Below are 26,126 nucleotides of genomic sequence, written 5' to 3'. Positions count from 1 at the left end.
TCAAAGGTTGTGGGTTCGAGTCCCCCCAGAGTCGTTTTTTCTTTGAAAACAACAAAATTCATCGCTCCTCACTAATGACACCAATCCACAGTAAAAAGCCATGGCGTGGCGCCGTGGCTTAGCTGGTCATAGTGCCTGTCTAGTAAACAGGAAGTCCTGGGTTCAAATCCCAGCAGTGCCTTTCCTTTATATAAGCAGTTGTTAGGTCATGACATTCAGCCTCATGCTGAAGAGCAACTGTCAAAACTTTAACACATACTGGGCTCTGTGGCGCAATGGATAGAGCATTGGACATCTAGATGCAGGTGTGTGGCCATTCAAAGGTTGTGGGTTCAAATCCCACCAGAGTCGTTTTTTCTTTGAAAACCACAAAATTCATCGCTCCTCACTAATGACACCAATGCACAGTAAAAAGCCATGGCGTGGCGCCGTGGCTTACCTGGTCATAGCGCCTTTCTAGTAAACAGGAAGTCCTGGGTTCAAATCCCAGCGGTGCCTTTCCTTTATGTAAGCAGTTGTTAGGTCATGACATTTAGCCTCCTGCTGAAGAGCAACTGTCAAAACTTTAACACATACTGGGCTCTGTGGCGCAATGGATAGCGCATTGGACTTCTAGACGCAGGTGTGTGGCCATTCAAAGGTTGTGGGCTTAAGTCCCACCAGAGTCATTTTTTCTTTGAAAACAACAAAATTCATCGCTCCTCACTAATGACACCAATGCACAGTAAAAAGCCATGGCGTGGCGCCGTGGCTTAGCTGGTCATAGCGCCTGTCTAGTAAACAGGAAGTCCTGGGTTCAAATCCCAGCGGTGCCTTTCCTTTATGTAAGCAGTTGTTAGGTCATGACATTTAGCCTCCTGCTGAAGAGCAACTGTCAAAACTTTAACACATACTGGGCTCTGTGGCGCAATGGATAGCGCATTGGACTTCTAGACGCAGGTGTGTGGCCATTCAAAGGTTGTGGGTTCGAGTCCCACCAGAGTCGTTTTTTCTTTGAAAACAACAAAATTCATTGCTCCTCACTAATGACACCAATCCACAGTAAAAAGCCATTGTGTGGCGCCGTGGCTTAGCTGGTCATAGCGCCTGTCTAGTAAACAGGAAGTCCTGGGTTCAAATCCCAGCGGTGCCTTTCTATTATGTAAGCAGTTGTTAGGTCATGACATTTAGCCTCCTGCTGAAGAGCAACTGTCAAAACTTTAATACATACTGGGCTCTGTGGTGCAATGGATAGCGCATTGGACTTCTAGACGCAGGTGTGTGGCCATTCAAAGGTTGTGGGTTCGAGTCCCCCCAGAGTCGTTTTTTCTTTGAAAACAACAAAATTCATCGCTCCTCACTAATGACACCAATCCACAGTAAAAAGCCATGGCGTGGCGCCGTGGCTTAGCTGGTCATAGTGCCTGTCTAGTAAACAGGAAGTCCTGGGTTCAAATCCCAGCGGTGCCTTTCCTTTATATAAGCAGTTTTTAGGTCATGACATTTAGCCTCCTGCTGAAGAGCAACTGTCAAAACTTTAACACATACTGGGCTCTGTGGCGCAATGGATAGCGCATTGGACTTCTAGACGCAGGTGTGTGGCCATTCAAAGGTTGTGGGCTTAAGTCCCACCAGAGTAATTTTTTCTTTGAAAACAACAAAATTCATCGCTCCTCACTAATGACACCAATCCACAGTAAAAAGCCATGGCGCGGCTCCGTGGCTTAGCTGGTCATAGCGCCTGTCTAGTAAACAGGAAGTCCTGGGTTCAAATCCCAGCGGTGCCTTTCCTTTATGTAAGCAGTTGTTAGGTCATGACATTTAGCCTCCTGCTGAAGAGCAACTGTCAAAACTTTAACACATACTGGGCTCTGTGGCGCAATGGATAGTGCATTGGACTTCTAGACGCAGGTGTGTGGCCATTCAAAGGTTGTGGGTTCAAGTCCCACCAGAGTCATTTTTTCTTTGAAAACAACAAAATTCATCGCTCCTCACTAATGACACCAATCCACAGTAAAAAGCCATGGTGCGGCTCCGTGGCTTAGCTGGTCATAGCGCCTGTCTAGTAAACAGGAAGTCCTGGGTTCAAATCCCAGCGGTGCCTTTCCTTTATGTAAGCAGTTATTAGGTCATGACATTTAGCCTCCTGCTGAAGAGCAACTGTCAAAACTTTAACACATACTGTGCTCTGTGGCAAAATGGATAGCGCATTGGACTTCTAGACTCAGGTGTGTGGCCATTCAAAGGTTGTGGGTTCGAGTCCCCCCAGAGTCGTTTATTCTTTGAAAACAACAAAATTCATCGCTCCTCACTAATGACACCAATCCACAGTAAAAAGCCATGGCGTGGCGCCGTGGCTTAGCTGGTCATAGCGCCTGTCTAGTAAACAGGAAGTCCTGGGTTCAAATCCCAGCGGTGCCTTTCTATTATGTAAGCAGTTGTTAGGTCATGACATTCAGCCTCATGCTGAAGAGCAACTGTCAAAACTTTAACACATACTGGGCTCTGTGGCGCAATGGATAGCGCATTGGACTTCTAGACGCAGGTGTGTGGCCATTCAAAGGTTGTGGGTTCGAGTCCCACCAGAGTCTTTTTTTCTTTGAAAACAACAAAATTCATCGCTCCTCACTAATGACACCAATCCACAGTAAAAAGCCATGGCGTGGCGCCGTGGCTTTGCTGGTCATAGCGCCGGTCTAGTAAACAGGAAGTCCTGGGTTCAAATCCCAGCGGTGCCTTTCTATTATGTAAGCAGTTGTTAGGTCATGACATTCAGCCTCATGCTGAAGAGCAACTGTCAAAACTTTAACACATACTGGGCTCTGTGGCGCAATGGATAGCACATTGGACTTCTAGACGCAGGTGTGTGGCCATTCAAAGGTTGTGGGTTCAAGTCCCACCAGAGTCATTTTTTCTTTGAAAACAACAAAATTCATCGCTCCTCACTAATGACACCAATCCACAGTAAAAAGCCATGGCGTGGCTCCGTGGCTTAGCTGGTCATAGCGCCTGTCTAGTAAACAGGAAGTCCTGGGTTCAAATCCCAGCGGTGCCTTTCCTTTATGTAAGCAGTTGTTAGGTCATGACATTTAGCCTCCTGCTGAAGAGCAACTGTCAAAACTTTAACACATACTGTGCTCTGTGGCGCAATGGATAGCGCATTGGACTTCTAGACGCAGGTGTGTGGCCATTCAAAGGTTGTGGGTTCGAGTCCCCCCAGAGTCGTTTTTTCTATGAAAACAACAAAATTCATCGCTCCTCACTAATGACACCAATCCACAGTAAAAAGCCATGGCGTGGCGCTGTGGCTTAGCTGCTCATAGCGCCTGTCTAGTAAACAGGAAGTCCTGGGTTCAAATCCCAGCGGTGCCTTTCTATTATGTAAGCAGTTGTTAGGTCATGACATTCAGCCTCATGCTGAAGAGCAACTGTCAAAACTTTAACACATACTGGGCTCTGTGGCGCAATGGATAGCGCATTGGACTTCTAGACGCAGGTGTGTGGCTATTCAAAGGTTGTGGGTTCGAGTCCCACCAGAGTCTTTTTTTCTTTCAAAACAACAAAATTCATCGCTCCTCACTAATGACACCAATCCACAGTAAAAAGCCATGGCATGGCGCCGTGGCTTTGCTGGTCATAGCGCCTGTCTAGTAAACAGGAAGTCCTGGGTTCAAATCCCAGCGGTGCCTTTCTATTATGTAAGCAGTTGTTAGGTCATGACATTCAGCCTCATGCTGAAGAGCAACTGTCAAAACTTTAACACATACTGGGCTCTGTGGCGCAATGGATAGCGCATTGGACTTCTAGACGCAGGTGTGTGGCCATTCAAAGGTTGTGGGTTCGAGTCCCACCAGAGTCGTTTTTTCTTTGAAAACAACAAAATTCATCGCTCCTCACTAATGACACCAATCCACAGTAAACAGGCATGGCGTGGCGCCGTGGCTTAGCTGGTCATAGCGCCTGTCTAGTAAACAGGAAATCCTGGGTTCAAATCCCAGCGGTGCCTTTCCATTATGTAAGCAGTTGTTAGGTCATGACATTTAGCCTCCTGCTGAAGAGCAACTGTCAAAACTTTAACACATGCTGGGCTCTGTGGCGCAATGGATAGCGCATTGGACTTCTAGACGCAGGTGTGTGGCCATTCAAAGGTTGTGGGTTTGAGTCCCACCAGAGTCATTTTTCTTTGAAAACAACAAAATTCATCGCTCCTCACTAATGACACCAATCCACAGTAAAAAGCCATGGCGTGGCGCCGTGGCTTAGCTGGTCATAGCGCCTGTCTAGTAAACAGGAAGTCCTGGGTTCAAGTCCCAGCGGTGCCTTTCCTTTATGTAAGCAGTTGTTAGGTCATGACATTTAGCCTCCTGCTGAAGAGCAACTGTCAAAACTTTAACACATGCTGGGCTCTGTGGCGCAATGGATAGCGCATTGGACTTCTAGACGCAGGTGTGTGGCCATTCAAAGGTTGTGGGTTCGAGTCCCACCAGAGTCATTTTTTCTTTGAAAACAACAAAATTCATCGCTCCTCACTAATGACACCAATTCACAGTAAAAAGCCATGGCGTGGCGCCGTGGCTTAGCTGGTCATAGCGCCTGTCTAGTAAACAGGAAGTCCTGGGTTCAAGTCCCAGCGGTGCCTTTCCTTTATGTAAGCAGTTGTTAGGTCATGACATTTAGCCTCCTGCTGAAGAGCAACTGTCAAAACTTTAACAGATACTGGGCTCTGTGGCGTAATGGATAGCGCATTGGACTTCTAGACGCAGGTGTGTGGCCATTTGAAGGTTGTGGGTTCAAATCCCAGTGGTGCCTTTCTATTATGTAAGCAGTTGTTAGGTCATGACATTCAGCCTCATGCTGAAGAGCAACTCTCAAAACTTTAACACATACTGAGCTGTGTGGCGCAATGGCTAGCGCATTGGACTTCTAGACGCAGGTGTGTGGCCATTCAAAGGTTGTGGGTTCGAGTCCCACCAGTCATTTTTTCTTTGAAAACAAAAAAATTTATCGCTCCTCACTAATGACACCAATCCACAGTAAAAAGCCATGGTACGGCGCCGTGGCTTAGCTGATCATAGCCCCTGTCTAGTAAACAGGAAGTCCTGGGTTCAAATCCCAGCTGTGCCTTTCTATTATGTAAGCAGTTGTTAGGTCATGACATTCAGCCTCATGCTGAAGAGCAACTGACAAAACTTTAACACATACTGAGCTCTGTGGTGCAATGGATAGCGCATTGGACTTCTAGACGCAGGTGTGTGGTAAGGTCGTGGGTTCGAGGCCCATGGCGCGGCGCCGTGGCTTAGCTGGTCATAGTGCCTGTCTAGTAAACAGGAAGTCCTGGGTTCAAATCCCAGCGGTGCCTTTCCTTTATGTAAGCAGTTGTTAGGTCATGACATTTAGCCTCCTGCTGAAGAGCAACTGTCAAAACTTTAACACAAACTGGGCTCTGTGGTGCAATGGATAGCGCATTGGAAGTCCCACCAGAGTCGTTTTTTCTTTGAAAACAACAAAATTCATCGCTCCTCACTAATGACACCAATGCACAGTAAAAAGCCATGGCGTGTCACCGTGGCTTAGCTGGCCATAGCGCCTGTCTAGTAAACAGGAAGTCCTGAGTTCAAATCCCAGCGGTGCCTTTCCTTTATGTAAGCAGTTGTTAGGTCATGACATTTAGCCTCCTGCTGAAGAGCAACTGTCAAAACTTTAACACATACTGGGCTCTGTGGCGCAATGGATAGCGCATTAGACTTCTAGACGCAGGTGTGTGGCCATTCAAAGGTTGTGGGTTCGAGTCCCACCAGAGTCGTTTTTTCTTTGAAAACAACAAAATTCATCGCTCCTCACTAATGACACCAATCCACAGTTAAAAGCCATGGCGTGGCGCCGTGGCTTAGCTGGTCATAGCGCCTGTCTAGTAAACAGGAAGTCCTGGGTTCAAATCCCAGCGGTGCCTTTCTATTATGTAAGCAGTTGTTAGGTCATGACATTCAGCCTCATGCTGAAGAGCAACTGTCAAAACTTTAACACATACTGGGCTCTGTGGCGTAATGGATAGCGCATTGGACTTCTAGACGCAGGTGTGTGGCCATTTGAAGGTTGTGGGTTCAAATCCCAGCGGTGCCTTTCTATTATGTAAGCAGTTGTTAGGTCATGACATTCAGCCTCATGCTGAAGAGCAACTGTCAAAACTTTAACACATACTGGGCTCTGTGGCGCAATGAATAGAGCATTGGACATCTAGATGCAGGTGTGTGGCCATTCAAAGGTTGTGGGTTCAAGTCCCACCAGAGTCGTTTTTTCTTTGAAAACAACAAAATTCATCGCTCCTCACTAATGACACCAATCCACAGTAAAAAGCCATGGCGTGGCGCCGTGGCTTAGCTGGTCATAGCGCCTGTCTAGTAAACAGGAAGTCCTGGGTTCAAATCCCAGCGGTGCCTTTCTATTATGTAAGCAGTTGTTAGGTCATGACATTCAGCCTCATGCTGAAGAGCAACTGTCAAAACTTTAACACATACTGGGCTCTGTGGCGCAATGGATAGAGCATTGGACATCTAGATGCAGGTGTGTGGCCATTCAAAGGTTGTGGGTTCAAGTCCCACCAGAGTCGTTTTTTCTTTGAAAACAACAAAATTCATCGCTCCTCACTAATGACACCAATGCACAGTAAAAAGCCATGGCGCGGCGCCGTGGCTTAGCTGGTCATAGCGCCTGTCTAGTAAACAGGAAGTCCTGGGTTCAAATCCCAGCGGTGCCTTTCCTTTATGTAAGCAGTTTTTAGGTCATGACATTTAGCCTCCTGCTGAAGAGCAACTGTCAAAACTTTAACACATACTGGGCTCTGTGGCGCAATGGATAGCGCATTGGACTTCTAGACGCAGGTGTGTGGCCATTCAAAGGTTGTGGGTTCGAGTCCCACCAGAGTCGTTTTTTCTTTGAAAACAACAAAATTCATCGCTCCTCACTAATGACACCAATCCACAGTAAAAAGCCATGGCGTGGCGCCGTGGCTTAGCTGGTCATAGCACCTGTCTAGTAAACAGGAAGTCCTGGGTTCAAATCCCAGCGGTGCCTTTCTATTATGTAAGCAGTTGTTAGGTCATGACATTTAGCCTCCTGCTGAAGAGCAACTGTCAAAACTTTAACACATACTGGGCTCTGTGGTGCAATGGATAGCGCATTGGAAGTCCCACCAGAGTCGTTTTTTCTTTGAAAACAACAAAATTCATCGCTCCTCACTAATGACACCAATGCACAGTAAAAAGCCATGGCGTGTCGCCGTGGCTTAGCTGGTCATAGCGCCTGTCTAGTAAACAGGAAGTCCTGGGTTCAAATCCCAGCGGTGCCTTTCTATTATGTAAGCAGTTGTTAGGTCATGACATTCAGCCTCATGCTGAAGAGCAACTGTCAAAACTTTAACACATACTGGGCTCTGTGGCGCAATGGATAGAGCATTGGACATCTAGATGCAGGTGTGTGGCCATTCAAAGGTTGTGGGTTCAAATCCCACCAGAGTCGTTTTTTCTTTGAAAACAACAAAATTCATCGCTCCTCACTAATGACACCAATGCACAGTAAAAAGCCATGGCGTGGCGCCGTGGCTTACCTGGTCATAGCGCCTGTCTAGTAAACAGGAAGTCCTGGGTTCAAATCCCAGCGGTGCCTTTCCTTTATGTAAGCAGTTGTTAGGTCATGACATTTAGCCTCCTGCTGAAGAGCAACTGTCAAAACTTTAACACATACTGGGCTCTGTGGCGCAATGGATAGCGCATTGGACTTCTAGACGCAGGTGTGTGGCCATTCAAAGGTTGTGGGCTTAAGTCCCACCAGAGTCATTTTTTCTTTGAAAACAACAAAATTCATCGCTCCTCACTAATGACACCAATGCACAGTAAAAAGCCATGGCGCGGCGCCGTGGCTTAGCTGGTCATAGCGCCTGTCTAGTAAACAGGAAGTCCTGGGTTCAAATCCCAGCGGTGCCTTTCCTTTATGTAAGCAGTTTTTAGGTCATGACATTTAGCCTCCTGCTGAAGAGCAACTGTCAAAACTTTAACACATACTGGGCTCTGTGGCGCAATGGATAGCGCATTGGACTTCTAGACGCAGGTGTGTGGCCATTCAAAGGTTGTGGGTTCGAGTCCCACCAGAGTCGTTTTTTCTTTGAAAACAACAAAATTCATCGCTCCTCACTAATGACACCAATCCACAGTAAAAAGCCATGGCGTGGCGCCGTGGCTTAGCTGGTCATAGCACCTGTCTAGTAAACAGGAAGTCCTGGGTTCAAATCCCAGCGGTGCCTTTCTATTATGTAAGCAGTTGTTAGGTCATGACATTTAGCCTCCTGCTGAAGAGCAACTGTCAAAACTTTAACACATACTGGGCTCTGTGGTGCAATGGATAGCGCATTGGAAGTCCCACCAGAGTCGTTTTTTCTTTGAAAACAACAAAATTCATCGCTCCTCACTAATGACACCAATGCACAGTAAAAAGCCATGGCGTGTCGCCGTGGCTTAGCTGGTCATAGCGCCTGTCTAGTAAACAGGAAGTCCTGGGTTCAAATCCCAGCGGTGCCTTTACTTTATGTAAGCAGTTGTTAGGTCATGACATTTAGCCTCCTGCTGAAGAGCAACTGTCAAAACTTTAACACATACTGGGCTCTGTGGCGCAATGGATAGCGCATTAGACTTCTAGACGCAGGTGTGTGGCCATTCAAAGGTTGTGTGTTCGAGTCCCACCTGAGTCGTTTTTTCTTTGAAAACAACAAAATTCATCGCTCCTCACTAATGACACCAATCCACAGTTAAAAGCCATGGCGTGGCGCCGTGGCTTAGCTGGTCATAGCGCCTGTCTAGTAAACAGGAAGTCCTGGGTTCAAATCCCAGCGGTGCCTTTCTATTATGTAAGCAGTTGTTAGGTCATGACATTCAGCCTCATGCTGAAGAGCAACTGTCAAAACTTTAACACATACTGGGCTCTGTGGCGCAATGGATAGAGCATTGGACATCTAGATGCAGGTGTGTGGCCATTCAAAGGTTGTGGGTTCAAATCCCACCAGAGTCGTTTTTTCTTTGAAAACAACAAAATTCATCGCTCCTCACTAATGACACCAATGCACAGTAAAAAGCCATGGCGTGGCGCCGTGGCTTACCTGGTCATAGCGCCTGTCTAGTAAACAGGAAGTCCTGGGTTCAAATCCCAGCGGTGCCTTTCCTTTATGTAAGCAGTTGTTAGGTCATGACATTTAGCCTCCTGCTGAAGAGCAACTGTCAAAACTTTAACACATACTGGGCTCTGTGGCGCAATGGATAGCGCATTGGACTTCTAGACGCAGGTGTGTGGCCATTCAAAGGTTGTGGGCTTAAGTCCCACCAGAGTCATTTTTTCTTTGAAAACAACAAAATTCATCGCTCCTCACTAATGACACCAATGCACAGTAAAAAGCCATGGCGTGGCGCCGTGGCTTTGCTGGTCATAGCGCCTGTCTAGTAAACAGGAAGTCCTGGGTTCAAATCCCAGCGGTGCCTTTCCTTTATGTAAGCAGTTGTTAGGTCATGACATTTAGCCTCCTGCTGAAGAGCAACTGTCAAAACTTTAACACATACTGGGCTCTGTGGCGCAATGGATAGCGCATTGGACTTCTAGACGCAGGTGTGTGGCCATTCAAAGGTTGTGGGTTCGAGTCCCACCAGAGTCGTTTTTTCTTTGAAAACAACAAAATTCATTGCTCCTCACTAATGACACCAATCCACAGTAAAAAGCCATTGTGTGGCGCCGTGGCTTAGCTGGTCATAGCGCCTGTCTAGTAAACAGGAAGTCCTGGGTTCAAATCCCAACGGTGCCTTTCTATTATGTAAGCAGTTGTTAGGTCATGACATTTAGCCTCCTGCTGAAGAGCAACTGTCAAAACTTTAATACATACTGGGCTCTGCGGTGCAATGGATAGCGCATTGGACTTCTAGACGCAGGTGTGTGGCCATTCAAAGGTTGTGGGTTCGAGTCCCCCCAGAGTCGTTTTTTCTTTGAAAACAACAAAATTCATCGCTCCTCACTAATGACACCAATCCACAGTAAAAAGCCATGGCGTGGCGCCGTGGCTTAGCTGGTCATAGTGCCTGTCTAGTAAACAGGAAGTCCTGGGTTCAAATCCCAGCAGTGCCTTTCCTTTATATAAGCAGTTTTTAGGTCATGACATTTAGCCTCCTGCTGAAGAGCAACTGTCAAAACTTTAACACATACTGGGCTCTGTGGCGCAATGGATAGCGCATTGGACTTCTAGACGCAGGTGTGTGGCCATTCAAAGGTTGTGGGTTCGAGTCCCACCAGAGTCATTTTTTCTTTGAAAACAACAAAATACATCGCTCCTCACTAATGACACCAATCCACAGTAAAAAGCCATGGTGTGGCGCCGTGGCTTAGCTGGTCATAGCGCCTGTCTAGTAAACAGGAAGTCCTGGGTTCAAATCCCAGCGGTGCCTTTCTATTATGTAAGCAGTTGTTAGGTCATGACATTCAGCCTCATGCTGAAGAGCAACTGTCAAAACTTTAACACATACTGGGCTCTGTGGTGCAATGGATAGCGCATTGGACTTCTAGACGCAGGTCTGTGGCCATTCAAAGGTTGTGGGTTCGAGTCCCACCAGAGTCGTTTTTGCTTTGAAAACAACAAAATTCATCGCTCCTCACTAATGACACCAATGCACAGTAAAAAGCCATGGCGTGGCGCCGTGGCTTAGCTGGTCATAGCGCCTGTCTAGTAAACAGGAAGTCCTGGGTTCAAATCCCAGCGGTGCCTTTCTATTATGTAAGCAGTTGTTAGGTCATGACATTTAGCCTCCTGCTGAAGAGCAACTGTCAAAACTTTAATACATACTGGGCTCTGTGGTGCAATGGATAGCGCATTGGACTTCTAGACGCAGGTGTGTGGCCATTCAAAGGTTGTGGGTTCGAGTCCCCCCAGAGTCGTTTTTTCTTTGAAAACAACAAAATTCATCGCTCCTCACTAATGACACCAATCCACAGTAAAAAGCCATGGCGTGGCGCCGTGGCTTAGCTGGTCATAGTTCCTGTCTAGTAAACAGGAAGTCCTGGGTTCAAATCCCAGCGGTGCCTTTCCTTTATATAAGCAGTTTTTAGGTCATGACATTTAGCCTCCTGCTGAAGAGCAACTGTCAAAACTTTAACACATACTGGGCTCTGTGGCGCAATGGATAGCGCATTGGACTTCTAGACGCAGGTGTGTGGCCATTCAAAGGTTGTGGGTTCGAGTCCCACCAGAGTCATTTTTTCTTTGAAAACAACAAAATACATCGCTCCTCACTAATGACACCAATCCACAGTAAAAAGCCATGGTGTGGCGCCGTGGCTTAGCTGGTCATAGCGCCTGTCTAGTAAACAGGAAGTCCTGGGTTCAAATCCCAGCGGTGCCTTTCCTTTATGTAAGCAGTTGTTAGGTCATGACATTTAGCCTCCTGCTGAAGAGCAACTGTCAAAACTTTAACACATACTGGGCTCTGTGGCGCAATGGATAGCGCATTGGACTTCTAGACGCAGGTGTGTGGCCATTCAAAGGTTGTGGGCTTAAGTCCCACCAGAGTCATTTTTTCTTTGAAAACAACAAAATTCATCGCTCCTCACTAATGACACCAATGCACAGTAAAAAGCCATGGCGTGGCGCCGTGGCTTTGCTGGTCATAGCGCCTGTCTAGTAAACAGGAAGTCCTGGGTTCAAATCCCAGCGGTGCCTTTCCTTTATGTAAGCAGTTGTTAGGTCATGACATTTAGCCTCCTGCTGAAGAGCAACTGTCAAAACTTTAACACATACTGGGCTCTGTGGCGCAATGGATAGCGCATTGGACTTCTAGACGCAGGTGTGTGGCCATTCAAAGGTTGTGGGTTCGAGTCCCACCAGAGTCGTTTTTTCTTTGAAAACAACAAAATTCATTGCTCCTCACTAATGACACCAATCCACAGTAAAAAGCCATTGTGTGGCGCCGTGGCTTAGCTGGTCATAGCGCCTGTCTAGTAAACAGGAAGTCCTGGGTTCAAATCCCAACGGTGCCTTTCTATTATGTAAGCATTTGTTAGGTCATGACATTTAGCCTCCTGCTGAAGAGCAACTGTCAAAACTTTAATACGTACTGGGCTCTGTGGTGCAATGGATAGCGCATTGGACTTCTAGACGCAGGTGTGTGGCCATTCAAAGGTTGTGGGTTCGAGTCCCCCCAGAGTCGTTTTTTCTTTGAAAACAACAAAATTCATCGCTCCTCACTAATGACACCAATCCACAGTAAAAAGCCATGGCGTGGCGCCGTGGCTTAGCTGGTCATAGTGCCTGTCTAGTAAACAGGAAGTCCTGGGTTCAAATCCCAGCAGTGCCTTTCCTTTATATAAGCAGTTTTTAGGTCATGACATTTAGCCTCCTGCTGAAGAACAACTGTCAAAACTTTAACACATACTGGGCTCTGTGGCGCAATGGATAGCGCATTGGACTTCTAGACGCAGGTGTGTGGCCATTCAAAGGTTGTGGGTTCGAGTCCCACCAGAGTCATTTTTTCTTTGAAAACAACAAAATACATCGCTCCTCACTAATGACTACAATCCACAGTAAAAAGCCATGGTGTGGCGCCGTGGCTTAGCTGGTCATAGCGCCTGTCTAGTAAACAGGAAGTCCTGGGTTCAAATCCCAGCAGTGCCTTTCTATTATGTAAGCAGTTGTTAGGTCATGACATTCAGCCTCATGCTGAAGAGCAACTGTCAAAACTTTAACACATACTGGGCTCTGTGGTGCAATGGATAGCGCATTGGACTTCTAGACGCAGGTCTGTGGCCATTCAAAGGTTGTGGGTTCGAGTCCCACCAGAGTCGTTTTTGCTTTGAAAACAACAAAATTCATCGCTCCTCACTAATGACACCAATCCACAGTAAAAAGCCATGGCGTGGCGCCGTGGCTTAGCTGGTCATAGCGCCTGTCTAGTAAACAGGAAGTCCTGGGTTCAAATCCCAGCGGTGCCTTTCCTTTATGTAAGCAGTTGTTAGGTCATGACATTTAGCCTCCTGCTGAAGAGCAACTGTCAAAACTTTAACACATACTGGGCTCTGTGGCGCAATGGATAGCGCATTGGACTTCTAGACGCAGGTGTGTGGCCATTCAAAGGTTGTGGGCTTAAGTCCCACCAGAGTCATTTTTTCTTTGAAAACAACAAAATTCATCGCTCCTCACTAATGACACCAATGCACAGTAAAAAGCCATGGCGTGGCGCCGTGGCTTAGCTGGTCATAGCGCCTGTCTAGTAAACAGGAAGTCCTGGGTTCAAATCCCAGCGGTGCCTTTCCTTTATGTAAGCAGTTGTTAGGTCATGACATTTAGCCTCCTGCTGAAGAGCAACTGTCAAAACTTTAACACATACTGGGCTCTGTGGCGCAATGGATAGCGCATTGGACTTCTAGACGCAGGTGTGTGGCCATTCAAAGGTTGTGGGTTCGAGTCCCACCAGAGTCGTTTTTTCTTTGAAAACAACAAAATTCATTGCTCCTCACTAATGACACCAATCCACAGTAAAAAGCCATTGTGTGGCGCCGTGGCTTAGCTGGTCATAGCGCCTGTCTAGTAAACAGGAAGTCCTGGGTTCAAATCCCAACGGTGCCTTTCTATTATGTAAGCAGTTGTTAGGTCATGACATTTAGCCTCCTGCTGAAGAGCAACTGTCAAAACTTTAATACGTACTGGGCTCTGTGGTGCAATGGATAGCGCATTGGACTTCTAGACGCAGGTGTGTGGCCATTCAAAGGTTGTGGGTTCGAGTCCCCCCAGAGTCGTTTTTTCTTTGAAAACAACAAAATTCATCGCTCCTCACTAATGACACCAATCCACAGTAAAAAGCCATGGCGTGGCGCCGTGGCTTAGCTGGTCATAGTGCCTGTCTAGTAAACAGGAAGTCCTGGGTTCAAATCCCAGCAGTGCCTTTCCTTTATATAAGCAGTTTTTAGGTCATGACATTTAGCCTCCTGCTGAAGAGCAACTGTCAAAACTTTAACACATACTGGGCTCTGTGGCGCAATGGATAGCGCATTGGACTTCTAGACGCAGGTGTGTGGCCATTCAAAGGTTGTGGGTTCGAGTCCCACCAGAGTCATTTTTTCTTTGAAAACAACAAAATACATCGCTCCTCACTAATGACACCAATCCACAGTAAAAAGCCATGGTGTGGCGCCGTGGCTTAGCTGGTCATAGCGCCTGTCTAGTAAACAGGAAGTCCTGGGTTCAAATCCCAGCGGTGCCTTTCTATTATGTAAGCAGTTGTTAGGTCATGACATTCAGCCTCATGCTGAAGAGCAACTGTCAAAACTTTAACACATACTGGGCTCTGTGGCGCAATGGATAGCGCATTGGACTTCTAGACGCAGGTGTGTGGCCATTCAAAGGTTGTGGGCTTAAGTCCCACCAGAGTCATTTTTTCTTTGAAAACAACAAAATTCATCGCTCCTCACTAATGACACCAATGCACAGTAAAAAGCCATGGCGTGGCGCCGTGGCTTTGCTGGTCATAGCGCCTGTCTAGTAAACAGGAAGTCCTGGGTTCAAATCCCAGCGGTGCCTTTCCTTTATGTAAGCAGTTGTTAGGTCATGACATTTAGCCTCCTGCTGAAGAGCAACTGTCAAAACTTTAACACATACTGGGCTCTGTGGCGCAATGGATAGCGCATTGGACTTCTAGACGCAGGTGTGTGGCCATTCAAAGGTTGTGGGTTCGAGTCCCACCAGAGTCGTTTTTTCTTTGAAAACAACAAAATTCATTGCTCCTCACTAATGACACCAATCCACAGTAAAAAGCCATTGTGTGGCGCCGTGGCTTAGCTGGTCATAGCGCCTGTCTAGTAAACAGGAAGTCCTGGGTTCAAATCCCAACGGTGCCTTTCTATTATGTAAGCAGTTGTTAGGTCATGACATTTAGCCTCCTGCTGAAGAGCAACTGTCAAAACTTTAATACGTACTGGGCTCTGTGGTGCAATGGATAGCGCATTGGACTTCTAGACGCAGGTGTGTGGCCATTCAAAGGTTGTGGGTTCGAGTCCCCCCAGAGTCGTTTTTTCTTTGAAAACAACAAAATTCATCGCTCCTCACTAATGACACCAATCCACAGTAAAAAGCCATGGCGTGGCGCCGTGGCTTAGCTGGTCATAGTGCCTGTCTAGTAAACAGGAAGTCCTGGGTTCAAATCCCAGCAGTGCCTTTCCTTTATATAAGCAGTTTTTAGGTCATGACATTTAGCCTCCTGCTGAAGAACAACTGTCAAAACTTTAACACATACTGGGCTCTGTGGCGCAATGGATAGCGCATTGGACTTCTAGACGCAGGTGTGTGGCCATTCAAAGGTTGTGGGTTCGAGTCCCACCAGAGTCATTTTTTCTTTGAAAACAACAAAATACATCGCTCCTCACTAATGACTACAATCCACAGTAAAAAGCCATGGTGTGGCGCCGTGGCTTAGCTGGTCATAGCGCCTGTCTAGTAAACAGGAAGTCCTGGGTTCAAATCCCAGCAGTGCCTTTCTATTATGTAAGCAGTTGTTAGGTCATGACATTCAGCCTCATGCTGAAGAGCAACTGTCAAAACTTTAACACATACTGGGCTCTGTGGTGCAATGGATAGCGCATTGGACTTCTAGACGCAGGTCTGTGGCCATTCAAAGGTTGTGGGTTCGAGTCCCACCAGAGTCGTTTTTGCTTTGAAAACAACAAAATTCATCGCTCCTCACTAATGACACCAATCCACAGTAAAAAGCCATGGCGTGGCGCCGTGGCTTAGCTGGTCATAGCGCCTGTCTAGTAAACAGGAAGTCCTGGGTTCAAATCCCAGCGGTGCCTTTCCTTTATGTAAGCAGTTGTTAGGTCATGACATTTAGCCTCCTGCTGAAGAGCAACTGTCAAAACTTTAACACATACTGGGCTCTGTGGCGCAATGGATAGCGCATTGGACTTCTAGACGCAGGTGTGTGGCCATTCAAAGTTTGTGGGCTTAAGTCCCACCAGAGTCATTTTTTCTTTGAAAACAACAAAATTCATCGCTCCTCACTAATGACACCAATGCACAGTAAAAAGCCATGGCGTGGCGCCGTGGCTTAGCTGGTCATAGCGCCTGTCTAGTAAACAGGAAGTCCTGGGTTCAAATCCCAGCGGTGCCTTTCCTTTATGTAAGCAGTTGTTAGGTCATGACATTTAGCCTCCTGCTGAAGAGCAACTGTCAAAACTTTAACACATACTGGGCTCTGTGGCGCAATGGATAGCGCATTGGACTTCTAGACGCAGGTGTGTGGCCATTCAAAGGTTGTGGGTTCGAGTCCCACCAGAGTCGTTTTTTCTTTGAAAACAACAAAATTCATTGCTCCTCACTAATGACACCAATCCACAGTAAAAAGCCATTGTGTGGCGCCGTGGCTTAGCTGGTCATAGCGCCTGTCTAGTAAACAGGAAGTCCTGGGTTCAAATCCCAACGGTGCCTTTCTATTATGTAAGCAGTTGTTAGGTCATGACATTTAGCCTCCTGCTGAAGAGCAACTGTCAAAACTTTAATACGTACTGGGCTCTGTGGTGCAATGGATAGCGCATTGGACTTCTAGACGCAGGTGTGTGGCCATTCAAAGGTTGTGGGTTCGAGTCCCCCCAGAGTCGTTTTTTCTTTGAAAACAACAAAATTCATCGCTCCTCACTAATGACACCAATCCACAGTAAAAAGCCATGGCGTGGCGCCGTGGCTTAGCTGGTCATAGTGCCTGTCTAGTAAACAGGAAGTCCTGGGTTCAAATCCCAGCAGTGCCTTTCCTTTATATAAGCAGTTTTTAGGTCATGACATTTAGCCTCCTGCTGAAGAGCAACTGTCAAAACTTTAACACATACTGGGCTCTGTGGCGCAATGGATAGCGCATTGGACTTCTAGACGCAGGTGTGTGGCCATTCAAAGATTGTGGGTTCGAGTCCCACCAGAGCCATTTTTTCTTTGAAAACAACAAAATACATCGCTCCTCACTAATGACACCAATCCACAGTAAAAAGCCATGGTGTGGCGCCGTGGCTTAGCTGGTCATAGCGCCTGTCTAGTAAACAGGAAGTCCTGGGTTCAAATCCCAGCGGTGCCTTTCTATTATGTAAGCAGTTGTTAGGTCATGACATTCAGCCTCATGCTGAAGAGCAACTGTCAAAACTTTAACACATACTGGGCTCTGTGGCGCAATGGATAGCGCATTGGACTTCTAGACGCAGGTGTCCTGGGTTCAAATCCCAGCGGTGCCTTTCCTTTATATAAGCAGTTGTTAGGTCATGACATTTAGCCTCGTGGCTTAGCTGGTCATAGCGCCTGTCTAGTAAACAGGAAGTCCTGGGTTCAAATCCCAGCGGTGCCTTTCTATTATGTAAGCAGTTGTTAGGTCATGACATTCAGCCTCATGCTGAAGAGCAACTGTCAAAACTTTAACACATACTGGGCTCTGTGGTGCAATGGATAGCGCATTGGACTTCTAGACGCAGGTCTGTGGCCATTCAAAGGTTGTGGGTTCGAGTCCCACCAGAGTCGTTTTTGCTTTGAAAACAACAAAATTCATCGCTCCTCACTAATGACACCAATCCACAGTAAAAAGCCATGGCGTGGCGCCGTGGCTTAGCTGGTCATAGCGCCTGTCTAGTAAACAGGAAGTCCTGGGTTCAAATCCCAGCGGTGCCTTTCCTTTATGTAAGCAGTTGTTAGGTCATGACATTTAGCCTCCTGCTGAAGAGCAACTGTCAAAACTTTAACACATACTGGGCTCTGTGGCGCAATGGATAGCGCATTGGACTTCTAGACGCAGGTGTGTGGCCATTCAAAGGTTGTGGGCTTAAGTCCCACCAGAGTCATTTTTTCTTTGAAAACAACAAAATTCATCGCTCCTCACTAATGACACCAATGCACAGTAAAAAGCCATGGCGTGGCGCCGTGGCTTAGCTGGTCATAGCGCCTGTCTAGTAAACAGGAAGTCCTGGGTTCAAATCCCAGCGGTGCCTTTCCTTTATGTAAGCAGTTGTTAGGTCATGACATTTAGCCTCCTGCTGAAGAGCAACTGTCAAAACTTTAACACATACTGGGCTCTGTGGCGCAATGGATAGCGCATTGGACTTCTAGACGCAGGTGTGTGGCCATTCAAAGGTTGTGGGCTCGAGTCCCACCAGAGTCGTTTTTTCTTTGAAAACAACAAAATTCATTGCTCCTCACTAATGACACCAATCCACAGTAAAAAGCCATTGTGTGGCGCCGTGGCTTAGCTGGTCATAGCGCCTGTCTAGTAAACAGGAAGTCCTGGGTTCAAATCCCAGCGGTGCCTTTCTATTATGTAAGCAGTTGTTAGGTCATGACATTTAGCCTCCTGCTGAAGAGCAACTGTCAAAACTTTAATACATACTGGGCTCTGTGGTGCAATGGATAGCGCATTGGACTTCTAGACGCAGGTGTGTGGCCATTCAAAGGTTGTGGGTTCGAGTCCCCCCAGAGTCGTTTTTTCTTTGAAAACAACAAAATTCATCGCTCCTCACTAATGACACCAATCCACAGTAAAAAGCCATGGCGTGGCGCTGTGGCTTAGCTGGTCATAGTGCCTGTCTAGTAAACAGGAAGTCCTGGGTTCAAATCCCAGCGGTGCCTTTCCTTTATATAAGCAGTTTTTAGGTCATGACATTTAGCCTCCTGCTGAAGAGCAACTGTCAAAACTTTAACACATACTGGGCTCTGTGGCGCAATGGATAGCGCATTGGACTTCTAGACGCAGGTGTGTGGCCATTCAAAGGTTGTGGGTTCGAGTCCCACCAGAGTCATTTTTTCTTTGAAAACAACAAAATACATCGCTCCTCACTAATGACACCAATCCACAGTAAAAAGCCATGGTGTGGCGCCGTGGCTTAGCTGGTCATAGCGCCTGTCTAGTAAACAGGAAGTCCTGGGTTCAAATCCCAGCGGTGCCTTTCTATTATGTAAGCAGTTGTTAGGTCATGACATTCAGCCTCATGCTGAAGAGCAACTGTCAAAACTTTAACACATACTGGGCTCTGTGGTGCAATGGATAGCGCATTGGACTTCTAGACGCAGGTCTGTGGCCATTCAAAGGTTGTGGGTTCAAGTCCCAACAGAGTCATTTTTTCTTTGAAAACAACAAAATACATCGCTCCTCACTAATGACACCAATCCACAGTAAAAAGCCATGGTGTGGCGCCGTGGCTTAGCTGGTCATAGCGCCTGTCTAGTAAACAGGAAGTCCTGGGTTCAAATCCCAGCGGTGCCTTTCCTTTATGTAAGCAGTTGTTAGGTCATGACATTTAGCCTCCTGCTGAAGAGCAACTGTCAAAACTTTAACACATACTGGGCTCTGTGGCGCAATGGATAGCGCATTGGACTTCTAGACGCAGGTGTGTGGCCATTCAAAGGTTGTGGGTTCGAGTCCCACCAGAGTTGTTTTTTCTTTGAAAACAACAAAATTCATCGCTCCTCACTAATGACACCAATCCACAGTAAAAAGCCATGGCGTGGCGCCATGGGTTAGCTGGTCATAGCGCCTGTCTAGTAAACAGGAAGTCCTGGGTTCAAATCCCAGCGGTGCCTTTCTATTATGTAAGCAGTTGTTAGGTCATGACATTCAGCCTCATGCTGAAGAGCAACTGTCAAAACTTTAACACATACTGGCCTCTGTGGCGCAATGGATAGAGCATTGGACATCTAGATGCAGGAGTGTGGCCATTCAAAGGTTGTGCGTTCAAGTCCCACCAGAGTCATTTTTTCTTTGAAAACAAAATTCATCGCTCCTCACTAATGACACCAATGCACAGTAAAAAGCCATGGCGTGGCGCCGTGGCTTAGCTGGTCATAGCGACTGTCTAGTAAACAGGAAGTCCTGGGTTCAAATCCCAGCGGAGCCTTTCCTTTATGTAAGCAGTTTTTAGGTCATGACATTTAGCCTCCTGCTGAAGAGCAACTGTCAAAACTTTAACACATACTGGGCTCTGTGGCGCGATGGATAGCGCATTGGACTTCTAGACGCAGGTGTGTGGCCATTCAAAGGTTGTGGGTTCGAGTCCCCCCAGAGTCGTTTTTTCTATGAAAACAACAAAATTCATCGCTCCTCACTAATGACACCAATCCACAGTAAAAAGCCATGGCGTGGCGCCGTGGCTTAGCTGGTCATAGCGCCTGTCTAGTAAACAGGAAGTCCTGGGTTCAAATCCCAGCGGTGCCTTTCTATTATGTAAGCAGTTGTTAGGTCATGACATTCAGCCTCATGCTGAAGAGCAACTGTCAAAACTTTAACACATACTGGGCTCTGTGGCGCAATGGATAGCGCATTGGACTTCTAGACGCAGGTGTGTGGCCATTCAAAGGTTGTGGGTTCGAGTCCCACCAGAGTAATTTTTTCTTTGAAAACAACAAAATTCATCGCTCCTCACTAATGACACCAATCCACAGTAAAAAGCCATGGCGTGGCGCTGTGGCTTAGCTGGTCATAGCGCCTGTCTAGTAAACAGGAAGTCCTGGGTTCAAATCCCAGCGGTGCCTTTCTATTATGTAAGCAGTTGTTAGGTCATGACATTCAGCCTCATGCTGAAGAGCAACTGTCAAAACTTTAACACATACTGGGCTCTGTGGCGCAATGGATAGCGCATTGGACTTCTAGACGCAGGTGTGTGGCCATTCAAAGGTTGTGGGTTCGAGTCCCACCAGAGTCTTTTTTTCTTTCAAAACAACAAAATTCATCGCTCCTCACTAATGACACCAATCCACAGTAAACAGGCATGGCGTGGCGCCGTGGCTTAGCTGGTCATAGCGCCTGTCTAGTAAACAGGAAATCCTGGGTTCAAATCCCAGCGGTGCCTTTCCATTATGTAAGCAGTTGTTAGGTCATGACATTTAGCCTCCTGCTGAAGAGCAACTGTCAAAACTTTAACACATACTGGGCTCTGTGGTGCAATGGATAGCGCATTGGACTTCTAGACGCAGGTCTGTGGCCATTCAAAGGTTGTGGGTTCAAGTCCCAACAGAGTCATTTTTTCTTTGAAAACAACAAAATACATCGCTCCTCACTAATGACACCAATCCACAGTAAAAAGCCATGGTGTGGCGCCGTGGCTTAGCTGGTCATAGCGCCTGTCTAGTAAACAGGAAGTCCTGGGTTCAAATCCCAGCGGTGCCTTTCCTTTATGTAAGCAGTTGTTAGGTCATGACATTTAGCCTCCTGCTGAAGAGCAACTGTCAAAACTTTAACACATACTGGGCTCTGTGGCGCAATGGATAGCGCATTGGACTTCTAGACGCAGGTGTGTGGCCATTCAAAGGTTGTGGGTTCGAGTCCCACCAGAGTTGTTTTTTCTTTGAAAACAACAAAATTCATCGCTCCTCACTAATGACACCAATCCACAGTAAAAAGCCATGGCGTGGCGCCATGGGTTAGCTGGTCATAGCGCCTGTCTAGTAAACAGGAAGTCCTGGGTTCAAATCCCAGCGGTGCCTTTCTATTATGTAAGCAGTTGTTAGGTCATGACATTCAGCCTCATGCTGAAGAGCAACTGTCAAAACTTTAACACATACTGTGCTCTGTGGCACAATGGATAGCGCATTGGACTTCTAGACGCAGGTGTGTGGCCATTCAAAGGTTGTGGGTTCGAGTCCCCCCAGAGTCGTTTTTTCTTTGAAAACAACAAAATTCATCGCTCCTCACTAATGACACCAATCCACAATAAAAAGCCATGGCGTGGCGCCGTGGCTTAGCTGGTCATAGCGCCTGTCTAGTAAACAGGAAGTCCTGGGTTCAAATCCCAGCGGTGCCTTTCTATTATGTAAGCAGTTGTTAGGTCATGACATTCAGCCTCATGCTGAAGAGCAACTGTCAAAACTTTAACACATACTGTGCTCTGTGGCGCAATGGATAGCGCATTGGACTTCTAGACGCAGGTGTGTGGCCATTCAAAGGTTCTGGGTTCGAGTCCCACCAGAGTCTTTTTTTCTTTGAAAACAACAAAATTCATCGCTCCTCACTAATGACACCAATCCACAGTAAAAATCCATGGCGTGGCGCCGTGGCTTTGCTGGTCATAGCGCCGGTCTAGTAAACAGGAAGTCCTGGGTTCAAATCCCAGCGGTGCCTTTCTATTATGTAAGCAGTTGTTAGGTCATGACATTCAGCCTCATGCTGAAGAGCAACTGTCAAAACTTTAACACATACTGGGCTCTGTGGCGCAATGGATAGCACATTGGACTTCTAGACGCAGGTGTGTGGCCATTCAAAGGTTGTGGGTTCGAGTCCCCCCAGAGTCGTTTTTTCTTTGAAAACAACAAAATTCATCGCTCCTCACTAATGACACCAATCCACAGTAAAAAGCCATGGCGTGGCTCCGTGGCTTAGCTGGTCATAGCGCCTGTCTAGTAAACAGGAAGTCCTGGGTTCAAATCCCAGCAGTGCCTTTCCTTTATGTAAGCAGTTGTTAGGTCATGACATTTAGCCTCCTGCTGAAGAGCAACTGTCAAAACTTTAACACATACTGTGCTCTGTGGCGCAATGGATAGCGCATTGGACTTCTAGACGCAGGTGTGTGGCCATTCAAAGGTTGTGGGTTCGAGTCCCCCCAGAGTCGTTTTTTCTATGAAAACAACAAAATTCATCGCTCCTCACTAATGACACCAATCCACAGTAAAAAGCCATGGCGTGGCGCTGTGGCTTAGCTGGTCATAGCGCCTGTCTAGTAAACAGGAAATCCTGGGTTCAAATCCCAGCGGTGCCTTTCCATTATGTAAGCAGTTGTTAGGTCATGACATTTAGCCTCCTGCTGAAGAGCAACTGTCAAAATTTTAACACATGCTGGGCTCTGTGGCGCAATGGATAGCGCATTGGACTTCTAGACGCAGGTGTGTGGCCATTCAAAGGTTGTGGGTTTGAGTCCCACCAGAGTCATTTTTCTTTGAAAACAACAAAATTCATCGCTCCTCACTAATGACACCAATCCACAGTAAAAAGCCATGGCGTGGCGCCGTGGCTTAGCTGGTCATAGCGCCTGTCTAGTAAACAGGAAGTCCTGGGTTCAAATCCCAGCGGTGCCTTTCTATTATGTAAGCAGTTGTTAGGTCATGACATTCAGCCTCATGCTGAAGAGCAACTGTCAAAACTTTAACACATACTGGGCTCTGTGGCGCAATGGATAGCGCATTGGACTTCTAGACGCAGGTGTGTGGCCATTCAAAGGTTGTGGGTTCGAGTCCCACCAGAGTCGTTTTTTCTTTGAAAACAACAAAATTCATCGCTCCTCACTAATGACACCAATCCACAGTAAACAGCCATGGCGTTGCGCCGTGGCTTAGCTGGTCATAGCGCCTGTCTAGTAAACAGGAAATCCTGGGTTCAAATCCCAGCGGTGCCTTTCCTTTATGTAAGCAGTTGTTAGGTCATGACATTTAGCCTCCTGCTGAAGAGCAACTGTCAAAACTTTAACACATGCTGGGCTCTGTGGCGCAATGGATAGCGCATTGGACTTCTAGACGCAGGTGTGTGGCCATTCAAAGGTTGTGGGTTCGAGTCCCACCAGAGTCATTTTTTCTTTGAAAACAACAAAATTCATCGCTCCTCACTAATGACACCAATCCACAGTAAAAAGCCATGGCGTGGCGCCGTGGCTTAGCTGGTCATAGCGCCTGTCTAGTAAACAGGAAATCCTGGGTTCAAATCCCAGCGGTGCCTTTCCTTTATGTAAGCAGTTGTTAGGTCATGACATTTAGCCTCCTGCTGAAGAGCAACTGTCAAAACTTTAACACATGCTGGGCTCTGTGGCGCAATGGATAGCGCATTGGACTTCTAGACGCAGGTGTGTGGCCATTCAAAGGTTGTGGGTTCGAGTCCCACCAGAGTCATTTTTTCTTTGAAAACAACAAAATTCATCGCTCCTCACTAATGACACCAATCCACAGTAAAAAGCCATGGCGTGGCGCCGTGGCTTAGCTGGTCATAGCGCCTGTCTAGTAAACAGGAAGTCCTGGGTTCAAGTCCCAGCGGTGCCTTTCCTCTATGTAAGCAGTTGTTAGGTCATGACATTTAGCCTCCTGCTGAAGAGCAACTGTCAAAACTTTAACACATGCTGGGCTCTGTGGCGCAATGGATAGCGCATTGGACTTCTAGATGCAGGTGTGTGGCCATTCAAAGGTTGTGGGTTCGAGTCCCCCCAGAGTCGTTTTTTCTTTGAAAACAACAAAATTCATCGCTCCTCACTAATGACACCAATCCACAGTAAAAAGCCATGGCGTGGCTCCGTGGCTTAGCTGGTCATAGCGCCTGTCTAGTAAACAGGAAGTCCTGGGTTCAAATCCCAGCAGTGCCTTTCCTTTATGTAAGCAGTTGTTAGGTCATGACATTTAGCCTCCTGCTGAAGAGCAACTGTCAAAACTTTAACACATACTCTGCTCTGTGGCGCAATGGATAGCACATTGGACTTCTAGACGCAGGTGTGTGGCCATTCAAAGGTTGTGGGTTCGAGTCCCCCCAGAGTCGTTTTTTCTATGAAAACAACAAAATTCATCGCTCCTCACTAATGACACCAATCCACAGTAAAAAGCCATGGCGTGGCGCTGTGGCTTAGCTGGTCATAGCGCCTGTCTAGTAAACAGGAAGTCCTGGGTTCAAATCCCAGCGGTGCCTTTCTATTATGTAAGCAGTTGTTAGGTCATGACATTTAGCCTCCTGCTGAAGAGCAACTGTCAAAACTTTAACACATGCTGGGCTCTGTGGCGCAATGGATAGCGCATTGGACTTCTAGACGCAGGTGTGTGGCCATTCAAAGGTTGTGGGTTCGAGTCCCACCAGAGTCATTTTTTCTTTGAAAACAACAAAATTCATCGCTCCTCACTAATGACACCAATCCACAGTAAAAAGCCATGGCGTGGCGCCGTGGCTTAGCTGGTCATAGCGCCTGTCTAGTAAACAGGAAGTCCTGGGTTCAAGTCCCAGCGGTGCCTTTCCTTTATGTAAGCAGTTGTTAGGTCATGACATTTAGCCTCCTGCTGAAGAGCAACTGTCAAAACTTTAACACATGCTGGGCTCTGTGGCGCAATGGATAGCGCATTGGACTTCTAGATGCAGGTGTGTGGCCATTCAAAGGTTGTGGGTTCGAGTCCCCCCAGAGTCGTTTTTTCTTTGAAAACAACAAAATTCATCGCTCCTCACTAATGACACCAATCCACAGTAAAAAGCCATGGCGTGGCTCCGTGGCTTAGCTGGTCATAGCGCCTGTCTAGTAAACAGGAAGTCCTGGGTTCAAATCCCAGCAGTGCCTTTCCTTTATGTAAGCAGTTGTTAGGTCATGACATTTAGCCTCCTGCTGAAGAGCAACTGTCAAAACTTTAACACATACTGTGCTCTGTGGCGCAATGGATAGCGCATTGGACTTCTAGACGCAGGTGTGTGGCCATTCAAAGGTTGTGGGTTCGAGTCCCCCCAGAGTCGTTTTTTCTATGAAAACAACAAAATTCATCGCTCCTCACTAATGACACCAATCCACAGTAAAAAGCCATGGCGTGGCGCTGTGGCTTAGCTGGTCATAGCGCCTGTCTAGTAAACAGGAAGTCCTGGGTTCAAATCCCAGCGGTGCCTTTCTATTATGTAAGCAGTTGTTAGGTCATGACATTCAGCCTCATGCTGAAGAGCAACTGTCAAAACTTTAACACATACTGGGCTCTGTGGCGCAATGGATAGCGCATTGGACTTCTAGACGCAGGTGTGTGGCCATTCAAAGGTTGTGGGTTCGAGTCCCACCAGAGTCTTTTTTTCTTTGAAAACAACAAAATTCATCGCTCCTCACTAATGACACCAATCCACAGTAAACAGGCATGGCGTGGCGCCGTGGCTTAGCTGGTCATAGCGCCTGTCTAGTAAACAGGAAATCCTGGGTTCAAATCCCAGCGGTGCCTTTCCATTATGTAAGCAGTTGTTAGGTCATGACATTTAGCCTCCTGCTGAAGAGCAACTGTCAAAACTTTAACACATGCTGGGCTCTGTGGCGCAATGGATAGCGCATTGGACTTCTAGACGCAGGTGTGTGGCCATTCAAAGGTTGTGGGTTTGAGTCCCACCAGAGTCATTTTTCTTTGAAAACAACAAAATTCATCG

General features: G+C 47.0%; 54 non-coding genes across 54 annotated transcripts; all 54 read left to right on the top strand.

Moving 5' to 3' along the window:
• The first annotated feature begins 741 nt into the window (after window positions 1–741).
• Window positions 742–815, top strand: trnat-agu (transfer RNA threonine (anticodon AGU)). The gene has a single exon. It is a non-coding gene; the product is annotated as a tRNA-Thr (tRNA).
• An 80-nt stretch (window positions 816–895) lies between these two features.
• Window positions 896–985, top strand: trnar-ucu (transfer RNA arginine (anticodon UCU)). The gene is given in 2 exon segments: window positions 896–932; window positions 950–985. It is a non-coding gene; the product is annotated as a tRNA-Arg (tRNA).
• Window positions 986–1,058: 73 nt separating this feature from the next.
• trnat-agu (transfer RNA threonine (anticodon AGU)) lies at window positions 1,059–1,132 on the top strand. The gene has a single exon. It is a non-coding gene; the product is annotated as a tRNA-Thr (tRNA).
• Window positions 1,133–2,326: 1,194 nt separating this feature from the next.
• On the top strand, window positions 2,327–2,400 carry trnat-agu (transfer RNA threonine (anticodon AGU)). Its single transcript has one exon. It is a non-coding gene; the product is annotated as a tRNA-Thr (tRNA).
• An 80-nt stretch (window positions 2,401–2,480) lies between these two features.
• trnar-ucu (transfer RNA arginine (anticodon UCU)) lies at window positions 2,481–2,570 on the top strand. Its single transcript is given in 2 exon segments — window positions 2,481–2,517; window positions 2,535–2,570. It is a non-coding gene; the product is annotated as a tRNA-Arg (tRNA).
• Window positions 2,571–3,431: 861 nt separating this feature from the next.
• On the top strand, window positions 3,432–3,521 carry trnar-ucu (transfer RNA arginine (anticodon UCU)). Its single transcript is given in 2 exon segments — window positions 3,432–3,468; window positions 3,486–3,521. It is a non-coding gene; the product is annotated as a tRNA-Arg (tRNA).
• A 227-nt stretch (window positions 3,522–3,748) lies between these two features.
• On the top strand, window positions 3,749–3,838 carry trnar-ucu (transfer RNA arginine (anticodon UCU)). Its single transcript is given in 2 exon segments — window positions 3,749–3,785; window positions 3,803–3,838. It is a non-coding gene; the product is annotated as a tRNA-Arg (tRNA).
• Window positions 3,839–4,065: 227 nt separating this feature from the next.
• Window positions 4,066–4,155, top strand: trnar-ucu (transfer RNA arginine (anticodon UCU)). The gene is given in 2 exon segments: window positions 4,066–4,102; window positions 4,120–4,155. It is a non-coding gene; the product is annotated as a tRNA-Arg (tRNA).
• A 226-nt stretch (window positions 4,156–4,381) lies between these two features.
• On the top strand, window positions 4,382–4,471 carry trnar-ucu (transfer RNA arginine (anticodon UCU)). The gene is given in 2 exon segments: window positions 4,382–4,418; window positions 4,436–4,471. It is a non-coding gene; the product is annotated as a tRNA-Arg (tRNA).
• A 1,384-nt stretch (window positions 4,472–5,855) lies between these two features.
• On the top strand, window positions 5,856–5,929 carry trnat-agu (transfer RNA threonine (anticodon AGU)). Its single transcript has one exon. It is a non-coding gene; the product is annotated as a tRNA-Thr (tRNA).
• A 413-nt stretch (window positions 5,930–6,342) lies between these two features.
• Window positions 6,343–6,416, top strand: trnat-agu (transfer RNA threonine (anticodon AGU)). The gene has a single exon. It is a non-coding gene; the product is annotated as a tRNA-Thr (tRNA).
• Window positions 6,417–6,659: 243 nt separating this feature from the next.
• Window positions 6,660–6,733, top strand: trnat-agu (transfer RNA threonine (anticodon AGU)). Its single transcript has one exon. It is a non-coding gene; the product is annotated as a tRNA-Thr (tRNA).
• Window positions 6,734–6,813: 80 nt separating this feature from the next.
• trnar-ucu (transfer RNA arginine (anticodon UCU)) lies at window positions 6,814–6,903 on the top strand. The gene is given in 2 exon segments: window positions 6,814–6,850; window positions 6,868–6,903. It is a non-coding gene; the product is annotated as a tRNA-Arg (tRNA).
• Window positions 6,904–7,884: 981 nt separating this feature from the next.
• trnat-agu (transfer RNA threonine (anticodon AGU)) lies at window positions 7,885–7,958 on the top strand. Its single transcript has one exon. It is a non-coding gene; the product is annotated as a tRNA-Thr (tRNA).
• An 80-nt stretch (window positions 7,959–8,038) lies between these two features.
• On the top strand, window positions 8,039–8,128 carry trnar-ucu (transfer RNA arginine (anticodon UCU)). The gene is given in 2 exon segments: window positions 8,039–8,075; window positions 8,093–8,128. It is a non-coding gene; the product is annotated as a tRNA-Arg (tRNA).
• Window positions 8,129–8,792: 664 nt separating this feature from the next.
• Window positions 8,793–8,866, top strand: trnat-agu (transfer RNA threonine (anticodon AGU)). The gene has a single exon. It is a non-coding gene; the product is annotated as a tRNA-Thr (tRNA).
• A 714-nt stretch (window positions 8,867–9,580) lies between these two features.
• On the top strand, window positions 9,581–9,670 carry trnar-ucu (transfer RNA arginine (anticodon UCU)). Its single transcript is given in 2 exon segments — window positions 9,581–9,617; window positions 9,635–9,670. It is a non-coding gene; the product is annotated as a tRNA-Arg (tRNA).
• A 544-nt stretch (window positions 9,671–10,214) lies between these two features.
• trnar-ucu (transfer RNA arginine (anticodon UCU)) lies at window positions 10,215–10,304 on the top strand. The gene is given in 2 exon segments: window positions 10,215–10,251; window positions 10,269–10,304. It is a non-coding gene; the product is annotated as a tRNA-Arg (tRNA).
• Window positions 10,305–10,377: 73 nt separating this feature from the next.
• Window positions 10,378–10,451, top strand: trnat-agu (transfer RNA threonine (anticodon AGU)). Its single transcript has one exon. It is a non-coding gene; the product is annotated as a tRNA-Thr (tRNA).
• Window positions 10,452–10,694: 243 nt separating this feature from the next.
• trnat-agu (transfer RNA threonine (anticodon AGU)) lies at window positions 10,695–10,768 on the top strand. The gene has a single exon. It is a non-coding gene; the product is annotated as a tRNA-Thr (tRNA).
• A 397-nt stretch (window positions 10,769–11,165) lies between these two features.
• Window positions 11,166–11,255, top strand: trnar-ucu (transfer RNA arginine (anticodon UCU)). The gene is given in 2 exon segments: window positions 11,166–11,202; window positions 11,220–11,255. It is a non-coding gene; the product is annotated as a tRNA-Arg (tRNA).
• A 73-nt stretch (window positions 11,256–11,328) lies between these two features.
• trnat-agu (transfer RNA threonine (anticodon AGU)) lies at window positions 11,329–11,402 on the top strand. The gene has a single exon. It is a non-coding gene; the product is annotated as a tRNA-Thr (tRNA).
• Window positions 11,403–11,799: 397 nt separating this feature from the next.
• Window positions 11,800–11,889, top strand: trnar-ucu (transfer RNA arginine (anticodon UCU)). The gene is given in 2 exon segments: window positions 11,800–11,836; window positions 11,854–11,889. It is a non-coding gene; the product is annotated as a tRNA-Arg (tRNA).
• A 544-nt stretch (window positions 11,890–12,433) lies between these two features.
• Window positions 12,434–12,523, top strand: trnar-ucu (transfer RNA arginine (anticodon UCU)). The gene is given in 2 exon segments: window positions 12,434–12,470; window positions 12,488–12,523. It is a non-coding gene; the product is annotated as a tRNA-Arg (tRNA).
• Window positions 12,524–12,913: 390 nt separating this feature from the next.
• trnat-agu (transfer RNA threonine (anticodon AGU)) lies at window positions 12,914–12,987 on the top strand. The gene has a single exon. It is a non-coding gene; the product is annotated as a tRNA-Thr (tRNA).
• A 243-nt stretch (window positions 12,988–13,230) lies between these two features.
• trnat-agu (transfer RNA threonine (anticodon AGU)) lies at window positions 13,231–13,304 on the top strand. Its single transcript has one exon. It is a non-coding gene; the product is annotated as a tRNA-Thr (tRNA).
• Window positions 13,305–13,384: 80 nt separating this feature from the next.
• Window positions 13,385–13,474, top strand: trnar-ucu (transfer RNA arginine (anticodon UCU)). Its single transcript is given in 2 exon segments — window positions 13,385–13,421; window positions 13,439–13,474. It is a non-coding gene; the product is annotated as a tRNA-Arg (tRNA).
• A 544-nt stretch (window positions 13,475–14,018) lies between these two features.
• trnar-ucu (transfer RNA arginine (anticodon UCU)) lies at window positions 14,019–14,108 on the top strand. The gene is given in 2 exon segments: window positions 14,019–14,055; window positions 14,073–14,108. It is a non-coding gene; the product is annotated as a tRNA-Arg (tRNA).
• Window positions 14,109–14,181: 73 nt separating this feature from the next.
• Window positions 14,182–14,255, top strand: trnat-agu (transfer RNA threonine (anticodon AGU)). The gene has a single exon. It is a non-coding gene; the product is annotated as a tRNA-Thr (tRNA).
• A 397-nt stretch (window positions 14,256–14,652) lies between these two features.
• trnar-ucu (transfer RNA arginine (anticodon UCU)) lies at window positions 14,653–14,742 on the top strand. The gene is given in 2 exon segments: window positions 14,653–14,689; window positions 14,707–14,742. It is a non-coding gene; the product is annotated as a tRNA-Arg (tRNA).
• Window positions 14,743–15,286: 544 nt separating this feature from the next.
• Window positions 15,287–15,376, top strand: trnar-ucu (transfer RNA arginine (anticodon UCU)). Its single transcript is given in 2 exon segments — window positions 15,287–15,323; window positions 15,341–15,376. It is a non-coding gene; the product is annotated as a tRNA-Arg (tRNA).
• Window positions 15,377–15,766: 390 nt separating this feature from the next.
• Window positions 15,767–15,840, top strand: trnat-agu (transfer RNA threonine (anticodon AGU)). Its single transcript has one exon. It is a non-coding gene; the product is annotated as a tRNA-Thr (tRNA).
• A 243-nt stretch (window positions 15,841–16,083) lies between these two features.
• On the top strand, window positions 16,084–16,157 carry trnat-agu (transfer RNA threonine (anticodon AGU)). Its single transcript has one exon. It is a non-coding gene; the product is annotated as a tRNA-Thr (tRNA).
• An 80-nt stretch (window positions 16,158–16,237) lies between these two features.
• Window positions 16,238–16,327, top strand: trnar-ucu (transfer RNA arginine (anticodon UCU)). The gene is given in 2 exon segments: window positions 16,238–16,274; window positions 16,292–16,327. It is a non-coding gene; the product is annotated as a tRNA-Arg (tRNA).
• Window positions 16,328–16,871: 544 nt separating this feature from the next.
• Window positions 16,872–16,961, top strand: trnar-ucu (transfer RNA arginine (anticodon UCU)). Its single transcript is given in 2 exon segments — window positions 16,872–16,908; window positions 16,926–16,961. It is a non-coding gene; the product is annotated as a tRNA-Arg (tRNA).
• A 73-nt stretch (window positions 16,962–17,034) lies between these two features.
• trnat-agu (transfer RNA threonine (anticodon AGU)) lies at window positions 17,035–17,108 on the top strand. Its single transcript has one exon. It is a non-coding gene; the product is annotated as a tRNA-Thr (tRNA).
• Window positions 17,109–17,615: 507 nt separating this feature from the next.
• Window positions 17,616–17,689, top strand: trnat-agu (transfer RNA threonine (anticodon AGU)). The gene has a single exon. It is a non-coding gene; the product is annotated as a tRNA-Thr (tRNA).
• A 243-nt stretch (window positions 17,690–17,932) lies between these two features.
• Window positions 17,933–18,006, top strand: trnat-agu (transfer RNA threonine (anticodon AGU)). The gene has a single exon. It is a non-coding gene; the product is annotated as a tRNA-Thr (tRNA).
• Window positions 18,007–18,249: 243 nt separating this feature from the next.
• trnat-agu (transfer RNA threonine (anticodon AGU)) lies at window positions 18,250–18,323 on the top strand. Its single transcript has one exon. It is a non-coding gene; the product is annotated as a tRNA-Thr (tRNA).
• Window positions 18,324–18,720: 397 nt separating this feature from the next.
• On the top strand, window positions 18,721–18,810 carry trnar-ucu (transfer RNA arginine (anticodon UCU)). Its single transcript is given in 2 exon segments — window positions 18,721–18,757; window positions 18,775–18,810. It is a non-coding gene; the product is annotated as a tRNA-Arg (tRNA).
• Window positions 18,811–18,883: 73 nt separating this feature from the next.
• Window positions 18,884–18,957, top strand: trnat-agu (transfer RNA threonine (anticodon AGU)). The gene has a single exon. It is a non-coding gene; the product is annotated as a tRNA-Thr (tRNA).
• A 243-nt stretch (window positions 18,958–19,200) lies between these two features.
• Window positions 19,201–19,274, top strand: trnat-agu (transfer RNA threonine (anticodon AGU)). Its single transcript has one exon. It is a non-coding gene; the product is annotated as a tRNA-Thr (tRNA).
• Window positions 19,275–20,148: 874 nt separating this feature from the next.
• trnat-agu (transfer RNA threonine (anticodon AGU)) lies at window positions 20,149–20,222 on the top strand. Its single transcript has one exon. It is a non-coding gene; the product is annotated as a tRNA-Thr (tRNA).
• Window positions 20,223–20,619: 397 nt separating this feature from the next.
• trnar-ucu (transfer RNA arginine (anticodon UCU)) lies at window positions 20,620–20,709 on the top strand. Its single transcript is given in 2 exon segments — window positions 20,620–20,656; window positions 20,674–20,709. It is a non-coding gene; the product is annotated as a tRNA-Arg (tRNA).
• A 390-nt stretch (window positions 20,710–21,099) lies between these two features.
• Window positions 21,100–21,173, top strand: trnat-agu (transfer RNA threonine (anticodon AGU)). The gene has a single exon. It is a non-coding gene; the product is annotated as a tRNA-Thr (tRNA).
• Window positions 21,174–21,733: 560 nt separating this feature from the next.
• On the top strand, window positions 21,734–21,807 carry trnat-agu (transfer RNA threonine (anticodon AGU)). The gene has a single exon. It is a non-coding gene; the product is annotated as a tRNA-Thr (tRNA).
• A 1,031-nt stretch (window positions 21,808–22,838) lies between these two features.
• Window positions 22,839–22,928, top strand: trnar-ucu (transfer RNA arginine (anticodon UCU)). The gene is given in 2 exon segments: window positions 22,839–22,875; window positions 22,893–22,928. It is a non-coding gene; the product is annotated as a tRNA-Arg (tRNA).
• A 72-nt stretch (window positions 22,929–23,000) lies between these two features.
• Window positions 23,001–23,074, top strand: trnat-agu (transfer RNA threonine (anticodon AGU)). Its single transcript has one exon. It is a non-coding gene; the product is annotated as a tRNA-Thr (tRNA).
• Window positions 23,075–23,154: 80 nt separating this feature from the next.
• On the top strand, window positions 23,155–23,244 carry trnar-ucu (transfer RNA arginine (anticodon UCU)). Its single transcript is given in 2 exon segments — window positions 23,155–23,191; window positions 23,209–23,244. It is a non-coding gene; the product is annotated as a tRNA-Arg (tRNA).
• A 227-nt stretch (window positions 23,245–23,471) lies between these two features.
• trnar-ucu (transfer RNA arginine (anticodon UCU)) lies at window positions 23,472–23,561 on the top strand. Its single transcript is given in 2 exon segments — window positions 23,472–23,508; window positions 23,526–23,561. It is a non-coding gene; the product is annotated as a tRNA-Arg (tRNA).
• Window positions 23,562–23,788: 227 nt separating this feature from the next.
• Window positions 23,789–23,878, top strand: trnar-ucu (transfer RNA arginine (anticodon UCU)). The gene is given in 2 exon segments: window positions 23,789–23,825; window positions 23,843–23,878. It is a non-coding gene; the product is annotated as a tRNA-Arg (tRNA).
• An 861-nt stretch (window positions 23,879–24,739) lies between these two features.
• Window positions 24,740–24,829, top strand: trnar-ucu (transfer RNA arginine (anticodon UCU)). The gene is given in 2 exon segments: window positions 24,740–24,776; window positions 24,794–24,829. It is a non-coding gene; the product is annotated as a tRNA-Arg (tRNA).
• An 861-nt stretch (window positions 24,830–25,690) lies between these two features.
• Window positions 25,691–25,780, top strand: trnar-ucu (transfer RNA arginine (anticodon UCU)). Its single transcript is given in 2 exon segments — window positions 25,691–25,727; window positions 25,745–25,780. It is a non-coding gene; the product is annotated as a tRNA-Arg (tRNA).
• A 227-nt stretch (window positions 25,781–26,007) lies between these two features.
• trnar-ucu (transfer RNA arginine (anticodon UCU)) lies at window positions 26,008–26,097 on the top strand. The gene is given in 2 exon segments: window positions 26,008–26,044; window positions 26,062–26,097. It is a non-coding gene; the product is annotated as a tRNA-Arg (tRNA).
• The last annotated feature ends 29 nt before the right edge of the window (window positions 26,098–26,126 follow it).

Source organism: Brachyhypopomus gauderio, unplaced genomic scaffold, assembly GCF_052324685.1.
Source record: "Brachyhypopomus gauderio isolate BG-103 unplaced genomic scaffold, BGAUD_0.2 sc98, whole genome shotgun sequence".
Lineage (NCBI taxonomy): Eukaryota > Metazoa > Chordata > Actinopteri > Gymnotiformes > Hypopomidae > Brachyhypopomus > Brachyhypopomus gauderio.
This window is presented reverse-complemented; position numbering and strand designations above follow the sequence as displayed.